The sequence below is a fragment of the Heteronotia binoei genome, chromosome 21, assembly GCF_032191835.1.
Source record: "Heteronotia binoei isolate CCM8104 ecotype False Entrance Well chromosome 21, APGP_CSIRO_Hbin_v1, whole genome shotgun sequence".
In the NCBI taxonomy this organism is placed as follows: Eukaryota; Metazoa; Chordata; class Lepidosauria; order Squamata; family Gekkonidae; genus Heteronotia; species Heteronotia binoei.
In genome coordinates, this window is record NC_083243.1 from 104,190,852 (window position 1) to 104,203,193 (window position 12,342).

Sequence of the window (12,342 nt, forward strand, 5' to 3'; positions counted from 1 at the left end):
GAAAAAAGCTAAGAAGATACTTCAGACTTTGGGGTCAAATAGTTTAATCACTGTTTGTAACCACAGGTCCAAGGGAGCCGAGTCAACACATTTTGTACAGCAGTTTTATAACTCCATAGCTTTAAGCAACAAACGACGCTGAGAGAACAGGTCAAGTCCATGAATCTTGTGAAACCAGCTCTCTGGGACTGTGAAGCAAAAATAGAGAAGTCACTTATTTGACACCGAAGTTTTACAGATCTCCACAAATTCCTATAGTGTAAGGCTTGTTAACTTTGTCAGAGGATAAAAGAAAGTATTTCAAACCCACACACATACACACATGCCAGTGTTCACATTGATAGATGTTAAAAATGGGTTGTGTGCCATAAAAAAAGATTGTTACTAGCTCAATTTTATATAATATTTACAGATTTATATACTGCTTTTTGCTCAATAAGGGCTACCAAGAGGGTTAACAAGAAAAAACAGTATTATAAACGTAGATCATAAGACAAATTAAAGCAGAAACGTATACTCATGTATGCTCACACACATATTTTCTACTTTCAAAACAATCACTAGAGAGCCAGTTTGTAATTTGTGTTGGCTAGGCAGAATAGTATAGAGGATGTAAGGCCATGGGCAATTATTAGTAGTATTGTGTCGTGGATGTTCCATGGGGTTTGAACAAGGGAGGCAGAAGTGACTAGGCCTATATGGCTTACAGAGGAGTATGCAATAATGGATTTTAAGTCTGTTTGTCGTAGGCAGATTAGGCTGGTTATGACTATTCCTCATAGGGCTAGGACGATAAATGGGTAGCGTATGGTTTGGGTTGTTGGTGTGAGGGTTAGGGTTAGGGTTAGGCGTAATAGAATTGCTGCGAGGACTATTGATCCAGCAATGGGGGCCTCTACATGGGCTTTAGGAAGTCATAAATGTAAGCCATATAGGGGCATTTTGACTAGGAAGGCTATTATGCATGCAAGTCATATAAGACTTGTTGGGGGAGGGGTGGTGTGGTGTAGGGTGAGGAGGGGGATCAGTGCGTGGTTGTTGTTTGAGTGGAAATAGAGTAGGGTAACTAGTAGTGGAAGGGATCCTGTTAGAGTGTAGAAGACAAAGTATGTTCCGGCATTTAGGCATTCAGTTTAGGCCCCTCATCGAGTAATTAAAATTAGGGTTGGAACAAGAGTTGCTTCGAATAGTATATAAAATATAATAAGGTCTGTTGTAGTAAATGTGAGTAGTAGTGTGGTTTGTAGTATGGCACATGTTGTAAGGAATATTCGTTTTCGACCGTTCGGCTTGGAGGCTGTGAGGTTTTGGTTGGCAAGAATTATAAGTGGAAGAAGTCAGGATGATAGAATGGACAGGGGGGTTGTGATGAGGTCTAGTATGAGTCATGTGTTTAATGTATAGGGTTTGAGGTTAAGCGGCGGAGTGAATCATTTTAATATTAATAGGGTGATAATTATTGAGTAGGTGGTGGTGAATATGTGTTTGGTTGGTAGGAGAAGTATGGTTGGAGTATTATTGAAGCGGCTTAGTTGTGTGGTTTAGTGTTTGGGAGATGGTGGCGAGAGAAGTAAATAGGGCAAGTATTATTCCTTCAATGCACAATAGGGCAGAGATAAGATGTTTTCGACATAGTGCAAGGCCTGCTGTGCATAGTATAAATGTTAGAATAGGGGTAAAGTGGGTGATTGTCATGTTGGCAACTCTGCGGTGCGCAGAATTTAAGTTGAAATTAATCGTTTTTGTTAAACTAGTGGCCGTATTCTGCTCATTCTAGGCCCCCTTGGAGTCATTCATAAATAAGTCCGAGGGTTAGTAGTGTGATGAGTAAGGTTGTTCATAGTAGTGTTTGTGGTGGGGTTGTAGAGTTGATAGCTCAAGGGGTTGGGAAGAGTAGAGCAATTTCTAGGTCGAATAAGAGGAACAGGATTGCTACTAGGAAAAAGCAAATGGAAAAGGGCAGGCGGGCAGTACCAAGGGGGTCAAATCCGCATTCATATGGGGAGAGTTTCTCTGTGTCTGGGTATGTTTGAGGGAGTCAAAAGCTAATGATGATTAAGATGGCTGTCAATAGTAAGGTGAGGGTAATAAGTAGGGCGTTTCATTTACCCCCTCCTAGGTTTGTCTAGGATTAAATGAGCGGAAGTCCTTTGTATTATGTTGTACTAAGGGGGTAGGAGCTTCATCAATAGATTGAGATATAGAGGAATAGCCATACTACGTCGACAAAGTGTAAATATCATACGGCTGCTTCAAAGCCAAAGTGGTGGCAGGTTGTAAAATGATAGTTGATTTGTTGTAATAGAGAAATGGTTAGGAAAGTGGTGCCAATAATAACGTGCAGTCCGTGAAATCCTGTTGCTACGAAAAATGTTGAGCCATATGTTGTGTCAGTGATAGTGAAGGGGGCTTCAAAGTACTCTATTGCTTGAAGTAGGGTGAAATAGCTGCCGAGAAGGATTGTTAGGGTCAAGGCTAGGGTTGCTTCTTGGCATTTGTCTTCCATGATAGAGTGGTGTGCCCAGGTAACAGTTACACCTGACGCCAGAAGTACTGCAGTGTTTAGTAGTGGGACTTCGAATGGGTTCAATGGTGTAATGCCAGTCGGAGGTCAGAGGCCGCCTAGTTCTGGAGCAGGGGCCAGGCTTGAATGGTAGAAGGCTCAGAAGAAGCCAAGAAAAAAGAATACTTCAGAGGTGATGAATAGGGCTATTCCATAGCGTAGGCCGGTTTGTACTATTTTCATGTGGTGTCCTTGGAATGTGCTTTTTCGGACGATATCGCGTCATCACTGATACGTTGTAAAAAGTATTGTTAATAGGCCCAGGTTTATAAGAGTTGGGGTGTTGTAGTGAAATCATATTGCTAGGCCAGATGTTATTAGGAGGGCGGCCTGTAAAGTGCCAAGGGCTTGGGTCTACTATGTGAAAGCTGTGGGCTTGGTAGGTCATTAGGTGTTTTCTTGTAAGTATAGGCTTAGTAGCAGTACGAAGACTTAGGCTTGAATTATCGCTACAGCAATTTCTAGTAGGGTTAGGAGTAAAAGTAGCATCAATGTAAGTAGCCCAACTGAGGGTACTGGGGCAGTAGTGTTGTAGTAGCTAAGGAAATTAGTATAATAAGCAGATGTCCAGCTGTGAGATTGGCTGTAAATCGTACTCCTAGGGCAAGAGGGCGAATAAAAAGGCTGACAGTTTCGATAAGGATTAGGCGGGGGATTAACAGTGGAGGGGTGCCTGTTGGTAGTATGTGGGCAAGTGCCGTGGTTGGTTGGGTACGTAGCCCTGTTAGCACAGTTGTGAGTCATAGGGGTGTTGCTAGGGCTATGTTTATTGAAAGTTGTGTGGTGGGGGTGAAGGTGTATGGTAGATTTATTGTGGAGAGAAGAAGTATTGATGTTAGAAGGGGGAGTGCCCATGGGTGGCCGGTTTTATTGAGAGGGGTTAGTAGTTGTTTAATGAACAGAAGTATGAGTTGTCCTTGGATGGTAGATGTGCGATTTTGGACAATGCGAGTTTGTGTCGAGACTAGTAGAGTAGGCAGAAGAAGGGCTAGTAGGATTAGAGGGATTCCTAGTGTTTGTGGGCTTGTAAATTGGTTAAATAAGTCTAATGTCATGTTCAGGTTCAAGGGGTGGGTGCTTGTTCCATGGTGTGGGGCTGTGGTTGAGAGGTGCTTTTTAGATTAGTTAGGATTGGCTTTAGTAGTAGGAGAAGGATCAGTCAGACTAGTGTGAAGGTGAAGAATCAAGGGGCTGGGTTGAGTTGTGGCATGCCTTAATGGGATTGGTTGTCCCCCCTGCCACGGCTTAAAAGGCCAGTGCTCAAGGAGCTGCTTAAGGATGTTTGGAGTATCATTAGTGATCAGTTTTCAAAATCATTGGTAGTTGAGGTTTCTACTACGATTGGTATAAAGCTGTGATTAGAGCCGCAAATTTCTGAACACTGGCCGTAAAATAGGCCTGGGCGTGTGGCTGTAAAGGTTGTTTGTTAAGACAGCCTGGGACGGCATCAGTTTTGATGCCTAGTGATGGGAGGGCTCAAGAGTGCAGCATGTCTTCTGCTGAGATTAGTATGCTTGTTGGGGAGTTAGTGGGTACTACTATGTGGTGGTCTACTTCGAAACTCGTAGTATTCCTGGAAGGAGGTCTTGCATGGCCATTATGTAGGCGTCGAATATTAAATGTTCGTAGTCTGTGTACTTGTCGCTTCAGTATCATTGGTGACCAACGGCTTTGATTGTTAGGTGGGGGTTGTTGACTTCATCTATGAGATATAAGATACGTAATAATGGTAGGGCGATTAGTACTAGGATAATGGCTGGTAAGATTGTTCATACTGTTTCTACTAGTTGGGTGTCTATTGTTTCGGTGTGGGTTAAGGTGGTAGTAATTATCAAGGTAATGATGTATAGAATAAATGCGCTGATTAGGAAGACAACTATTATGGCGTGGTCGTGGAGGTATAAGAGTTTTTCTATAACTGGGGAAGTTGCATCTTGAAACCCTAGTTGGGCCTGGTGTGCCATGGGGACTCAAAAGATTTTACCTATAATTTAGTGCTGACAGTGCTATGTGTTTGTTTAACTAGGGTCCCAAAGAGATAAGCATGTAGGTGTAGTGTTACTAGGAGGAGGGGCAAGTCCCTCATCTCTTGTTGGGGTGTAGATGAGTATGGGTTCTTCATGGGTGTGATATGGGGGTGGGCAACCATGAAGCCATTCTGAGTTTGTATGTATTGGACCTGTTATTAAGGGGGTGCGTTTAGTGGCGAAGGCTTCTCAGATAATAAATGTTATAACAATAGCCCCGGCTATAGAGATTAGGGAGCCAATTGAGGAGATAGTGTTTCATAGGTGTTATGTCTCTGAAATAAGCCTCCACGTCAGTCTTCAAGTCTGTTTTATTATCTCCATGCCAGTCAATACACACAACATAAAACCATATCCTACAGCTGCAATGACCACTCCCTACTTAACTTATATACAACCCTCTTAAAGGGACATACACCACATCTCCCCCTTTGTCAATTCATAACATAGTCCTTCATCCAAACAGGTGATCGTCTTGTTCTTCTCGTCCTCTCCATTGCTACAGCTGGCGATGCCTCTTGAGGTGATGGTTGTGGTACTAGTGTCTCTTGAGATGTATCTAAGAGTTCCGGCTGATCCCTTGAATTAGTCCCCTCACAAACAGGACCAGCCTCATTTTGAATCCCTGGTAACAAAAGAGAGTCGTCTAATTCAAAACTCCTTCCACTAGAATGTGCAGGTACAAAATAAGACGCATTCCATACTCGCCCATCTGCTAATTTATAAGTATGTGGTCCTCTCCTCTCAATAACTTCGAGGGGTGGGGTGAACCGGCATTCTGCCTTTCGTAAGATTCCCGGTCTCTATACTCTAACAAAAGAGCCACACTCAAACTCAACATTCTTAGCACCTCTACGCCTATCTCTATGTGCCCTATATTTTTCTTGCTCCTGATTCACTCTTTTCCTCAATTCTGAATCTGACACAACATCAGTCCTTGCCTTTAGAATCCCAGTAACATTTAACTTAGTACGCATCTCCCTCCCATGCAACAATTCTGCTGGGGATCTTTGTGTTGTGGCATGCCTTGTTGCCCTGTATACTTGTAAAAAATCAGTTGTAAAGGTAACCCATGCCTTTCCTTCCAGTTTAGCTGTTTGCAAGCTATCTTTCAAGCTTCTATTAAATCGTTCAATCTCTCCATTAGCTTGCGGATAATACACTGATGACCTCCTATGTATAATATTCCGCTCCGCAAGGAATGTTTCAAACTCCACGGAAGTAAATTGGGTGCCATTATCAGAGATCAACTCCTTAGGGTCCCCTTCCCTACTGAAAACTACCGCCAAAAACTTAATCACAGCAGCTGACGTGGCCTGTGATGTAAATGCTATCTCTGGCCACTTACTAAAGTAGTCTATCAATGTAATAGCATAGCGACATTCAATAGGGGCTGTATCAAAAGGTCCCACAATATCAATAGCAACTTTTTCCCAAGCAGAGTGTGGGAATGCAACCGGCTGTAATGGTGCGGGATGTGTAACCGCTGTCTTATCATGTAACTGGCAAGTGACACAAGCCTTAATGGCTGCCTCCACTTGTGAATCCATCCCAGGCCACCAATACAAATCACGCAATCGTTGTTTTGTGCGTACAATTCCTTGATGTGTATCATGAGCAAGGGCTACAAATGTAGGTTGCAATTCTTCTGGGACAAGCAACCGATGTGTACCTCGTAAAATACAGCCATTTTGTAGTGAGAGTTCATCACGTACTCTAAAATAAGGCAACAGTTCTAACTCCATTCCCTTATCCCTACTAGGCCATTTATTCATCAAAAATCCCCTTAGTTTCTGCTGAACTGGGCATGCCAAACATGCAGCTTGAAATTTCTCTTGTGTGACTGCAACCGGAATGCCTGAAAGCAGTGCAACTACTTCTACATCCTCTTCTGGCAATGCACCCAAGGATGGCAAGGGAAGCCGCGACAATCAGCTGTTACATTTTCTGCTCCTGGTTTGTATTCCATCTCATAACTAAAACAAAGCAGTTGTGCTGACCACCTAGCAATTCGATTTCCTGCTCTTCCCAATCCTTTTGATGTCAACAATGTTATCAGGGGGCTATGGTCAGTGCGTAATTTAAATTGATGACCCCACAGATAAGTTCTCCACTTTTCTGTGGCCCAAACACATGCAAGAGCCTCCTTTTCGACCACAGAATACTTTCTTTCAGCCTCAGTCAATGTTCTTGATGCAAACGCGACTGTCTTTTCTACCTTGCCTTCATGGAGCTGAGTCAAAACAGCTCCCAGACCATATTCAGAAGCATCAGTTGTTACAATTATAGGCAAAGATGGATCAAACAACGCCAAAGCTGGGCTATGAATGATCAAATCTTTTACAGTCTCAAAACTAGCCTGAGCTGCAGATGACCATATCAAGGCTGTACTTCCACGCAACAGTCCTCTCAATGGCTCAGTAACTGAAGCATAATTAGGGATAAATTTTGCATACCATGAAGTCAGCCCCAAAAAAGAACGCAACTTTTGTAGATCAGTTGGAGGTGGTGCCTGCATAATTGCTTTAACATGATCTACATCAGGTTTCAACCCCTCTGCTGAAACACTATGTCCCAAAAAAGGAAGTTCCACCTGCCTAAGTTTACATTTCTCCATATTAAGTTCCAGTCCAGCTGAACTAATACGCCTTAATACTGACTGTAAATTTCTCTCATGTTCTTCCGGGGTCTTTCCAAATACAATAATATCATCCAAATAGCACTGCACCCCATTCTGCCCCTTAAGTATTAAAGACATCATCTTTTGAAAAGCAGCAGGGGCCGAGGCCAATCCATATGGAACACGCTTAAATCTAAACAACCCATCATGTGTAATAAATGCTGTAAGGTCTCTACTTTCTTTATGCAACATAACTTGGTGATATGCACTCTGCAAATCCAAGGTGGAAAACATCTTAGCTCCTGCCAATTCAGAGAACACTTCTTCTATATGTGGCAGTGGATGACTATCAATCACCACAGCCTTATTAGGTTCTCTCAGATCTACACAAAGACGTATACTTCCGTCTTTCTTTCTTACCACCACTATGGGTGAGACCCATTCTGATAAGTCCACCTCCTCAATAATATCCTTCTCCATCAATTTCTTAAGCTCTTTTGACACAGCATCTCTCACAGCAAATGGCAATCATCGTAACTTCTGTTGCACAGGGATCACATTAGACCTTACTTTTACTTTATGGACAAACCCCTTTGCACACCCAATCTCCTGTACCAAGGTATCCCCACTTACAGAAGTATTCCCACTCTGTATATACTCAGCCTCCAGTTGTGGGGCCACAACACAGCCATCCACTACCATCAGCTTTAATGCGGCAAACAAATCCCTGCCAAGAATAGGGGTACCATTAGGCACAACATAAAATTCTGCAGGTGCACAACTTGCACCACAATTCACTTCAGCAGATAGGCAACCACATAAAGGTATTTGGTTCTTTAAATAACAAACCAGTTGTAATTTTGGTTCCACTAATGGTACATTCCCAAAATATTGTAAATACAATGCCTCAGATAGTATAGAAACTGCTGACCCAGTATCTAACATCAACTCAATTTCAGGACTCTCCCCCAAGGGACTAACAGTTATCTTAACAGTACACATAATTCTTTTTGCCTCAGAAGTACTTCTATTTCTGTTCATGTTCAAAACATTTACATCAGGTACTTGAATTACATGCACCTGATGATTATTCTGACGGCTATAACAGGTCTTAAAAAAATGTCCAAATTTTTTGCAATGACTACATTGTACTCCTTTTGCAGGGCACTTAGGGTCATTTGCCAGGTGTTGTATAGAACCACAATGGAAACATGTTTTTATTGGCATTCTGTGTCTCTGGTTTGCTGGCTTTCCAGCCTGTTCCTTCAGTTCTTTTACAGAGTCTTGACTTTGTCTTGCCACTTTCTGCAACAATTCCACCTCTTTTATTCCATCTCCAGTGCCCAAACTTATCATCTTGGTTTCATTCAAGGCTGCTTCGGTTTGGGTTGCTATTGTTATAGCTTTATCCAAAGAAAGTTCTGGTTCCAAAAGTAGCCGCTCCCTTATGCGAGGTACAGCTGTCTTTTCAACCAGCTGATCTCTAATAATCTCATCAGCCAACACTCCAAACTCACAGGGGCCAATTAAGTCTCTCAAAACTGCAATGTATTGTAACGTTGACTCCCCCGGTTTCTGTTCACGCTGACGAAATTTATAACGATTAGCAACCACATTAACCTTGGGCACAAAAAACCCCTTCAGTGCAGTGAGAGCCGTCTCATATTTATCATCCACAAGAGGGAGTGTATAAAAAATACGCTGTCCTTCTACTCCTAGGGAGTGAATAAGCAATGCAAGCTTACGTTCTTCAGACACTGCAGTGTCACTAATTGCAAGCAGGTAATTGTCAAACATACGAATCCATGCAGTAAAAATAATTGTAGGCTCACCCGGATTTTGCAAAAAAGGTACCGGTGGATTCAGAGGCAAAAATGCCATCCCAGCTTCGTCGCCAATTTGTTATGTCTCTGAAATAAGCCTCCACGTCAGTCTTCAAGTCTGTTTTATTATCTCCATGCCAGTCAATACACACAACATAAAACCATATCCTACAGCTGCAATGACCACTCCCTACTTCCTACTTAACTTATATACAACCCTCTTAAAGGGACATACACCACAATAGGGTGTAGGCATTGGGATAGTCTGAGTATCGCCGTGGTATGCCCGCTAGACCTAGGAAGTGTTGTGGAAAGAAGGTTAAGTTGACTCCGATAAATATAAGTCCGAAGTGGGCTTTTGTTCATGTTGGGAGTAACGTAAATCCTGTGAATACTGGAAATCAGTGGACGAATCCGCCTATAATTGCAAAGACAGTGCCCATTGACAGTATGTAGTGGAAGTGGGCAACTATATGATAGGTGTCGTGTAGGACAATGTCTAGTGAGGAATTAGCAAGAATTACGCCGGTCAGGCCTCCAACAGTAAATAAGAAAATAAAGCCCATGGCCCATAGAAGCGAGGCATCTCATTTAATTATGCCTCCATGGAGGGTTGCGAGTCAACTAAAGACTTTTATGCCAGTTGGAATAGCAATAATTATTGTAGCTGATGTAAAATATGCGCGTGTGTCTACATGTATGCCAACAGTGAATATGTGGTGGGCCCAGACAATAAAGCCTAGGAAGCCGATGGAGACTATGGCTCAAACTATCCCCATGTAGCCGAAGGGTTATTTTTTGCCTGCGTAGTAGATAATAATGTGTGATACTATTCCGAACCCAGGAAGAATAAGAATGTACACCTCTGGGTGACCAGAGAATCAAAATAGGTGTTGGTATAATACTGGATCACCTCCCCCTGCGGGGTCAAAGAAGGTAGTATTTAAGTTTTGATCTGTTAGAAGTATGGTGATTCCGGCTGCAAGTATGGGTAGAGCTAGTAGTAGTAGGACGGCAGTGATTAAAACTGACCAGACAAATAGTAGGGTATTGTATTGTGAGAGAGCTCGGGGTTTTATATTAATGCAAGTGGTAATAAAATTAATAGCCCCTAGAATTGATGACGTGCCGGCAAGGTGTAGGGAGAAGATAACTAGGTCCACTGATGCGCCTGCGTGTGCCAAGTTAGCGGCAAGAGGGAGGTAGACAGTTCAGCCAGTGCCTGCACCAGCTTCTACTCCTGCAGAGGCCAATAGAAGTAGGAGGGAGGGAGGAAGAAGTCAAAAGCTTATGTTATTTATTCGGGGAAAGGCCATGTCAGGGGCGCCTAGTATTAATGGGACAAGTCAGTTCCCAAAGCCCCCGATTATAATGGGTACTACTATAAAGAAGATTATAACAAATGCATGGGCTGTTACAACAACATTTTAGATTTGATCGTCCCCCATTAGTGCGCCGGGCTGGCTTAGTTCGGCGCAGATTAAAAGGTTTAGGGCGGTGCCTACCATGCCAGCTCATGCACCGAATAGCAGGTATAGGGTGCTGATGTCTTTGTGGTTAGTTGAAAAGAATCAACGAATCAGGATCACAGGTAGTGTGGAATAAGCGGTGATACTGGGGTTTTGAATCGTCATTTGTACTCTGAGTTTGTTGTGTTCGGTGGGATTGTTAGAGTTGTTAGGTAGGCTATGCAGGTGTAGAAGGCTAGATTTGGGAGGCTTGTAAGTGCCAGGATTGTGCTGATTAGTAGTAGTTTTATTGTTACTACTTCTTTTAGGATTAGTAGTTTTGGTATGAATCCGGTTAGTGGGGGGAGGCCTGCGAGAGAGAGTATTTATTTATTTATTTATTTATTTGAGATTTATATCCCGCCCTTCCCACGAATGGCTCAGGGCGGCTTCCAACAATTAATCAAACATAAAATTTAAACAATTTCAAGTATAAAACAATTAAATATTTAAACAGTAGGGCTATTATTGTGGTTGTTAGGAGGATTGGTGAGTGGGTTCATGAGGTTTCTAGGTCAAGTAGTGTTTGGGATGAGGATGTGGCTATGGAGAGGAATATTGTTGTTGTCATGGCTATGTAGGTGATTATGGTTAGTGTTGCTAGGCTGGAGTTGAGGCATAGGGCTATGATTAGTCATCCTATGTGGGAGATGGATGAGAAGGCTATAATTTTTCGTGTCTGGGTTTGGTTTAGTCCAGTTCAGCCGCCTAGGAGGGTGGATAGGAGGCCTAGTAGTAGTATAGTGCTTGTGGTTGGCTAATAGGTATAGTAGTGTTAATGGGGTGATTTTTTGTCATGTTGAGATGATTAGTGCTATAGTTATGGTGGTGCCTTGGAGGATTTCTGGTTATCATAGGTGTGCTGGAGTGATGGCGAGTTTTATTATAATAGCTACGGTGACGGTGGTGGTGGCAAGGTGTGAGGAGGATTGTATAATGGTTCAGCAGCCAGTTTGTCAGGCGTTTATTGTGCTTGCGAGTAGGATTAATGTGGCTGCAGTAGTTTGGATGAGAAAGTATTTTGTTGCTGCTTCGGTTGTTCATGGGTGATTTGAGTGTATAATGATTGGTAGGATGCTTAGAGTGTTAAGTTCTAGACTAAGTCAGGCAAGGAGTCAGTGGTGGCTTGTTATGATGATGATAGTGCTTGTTGTAAGACTGGTGATTAGGGCTGTTCAGATTAGAGGGCTCATTAGTATAGGAAGGAGTGGGTACCAACATTGTCGGGGTATGGGCCTGAAAGCTTTTTTTAGCTGACTTTACTAGGGGTCGTATAATTTTGGTACTACACAAAGTTTTGGATTTTGTAGTACGGGTTCGTAGCCCATTCGCCTAGGAAGTGAGAGGATTTAAACCTCTGTTGTGTATTCTATCAAAGTAGTCCTTGAGTTGTTTGGGCACACTTCCTTGGTTAGTTTAGGGGGGGAAGTCCTGCTAAGGAGATTGGAGTGGAGATGTATAGTAGGCATACAGCTAGGGTAAGTGGGAGGAAGATTTTTCACAGGAAGTGTATTAGCTGGTCATATCGGTATCGTGGGTAAGAGGCCCACGCTCAGAGGAAGCCCAGGAAGAGTAGGATTGTTTTTAGTATGATGTTTAGGGTGAATAGGCTTGGGGTTTGTAGGGGGTTTGGGGAGATAAATAGAATGCATGATGGTGTGTTTATTATTAGAATATTGGCGTACTCTGCGAGAAAGAACAGTGCAAATGGGCCGGCTGCGTATTCTACATTAAACCCTGATACCAATTCTGACTCACCCTCGGTGAGGTTGAATGGGGCTTGGATGGTTTCAGCGATTGT

At 42.8% G+C, this 12,342-nt stretch overlaps 3 pseudogenes; all 3 read right to left on the reverse strand.

Annotated features, from left to right (window-relative positions):
• Positions 1 to 560: 560 nt before the first annotated feature.
• Positions 561 to 3,618, reverse strand: LOC132588864 (NADH-ubiquinone oxidoreductase chain 4-like; annotated as a pseudogene).
• A 963-nt stretch (positions 3,619 to 4,581) lies between these two features.
• On the reverse strand, positions 4,582 to 10,667 carry LOC132588866 (cytochrome c oxidase subunit 1-like; annotated as a pseudogene).
• Positions 10,668 to 11,175: 508 nt separating this feature from the next.
• On the reverse strand, positions 11,176 to 11,869 carry LOC132588867 (NADH-ubiquinone oxidoreductase chain 2-like; annotated as a pseudogene).
• Positions 11,870 to 12,342: the final 473 nt, after the last annotated feature.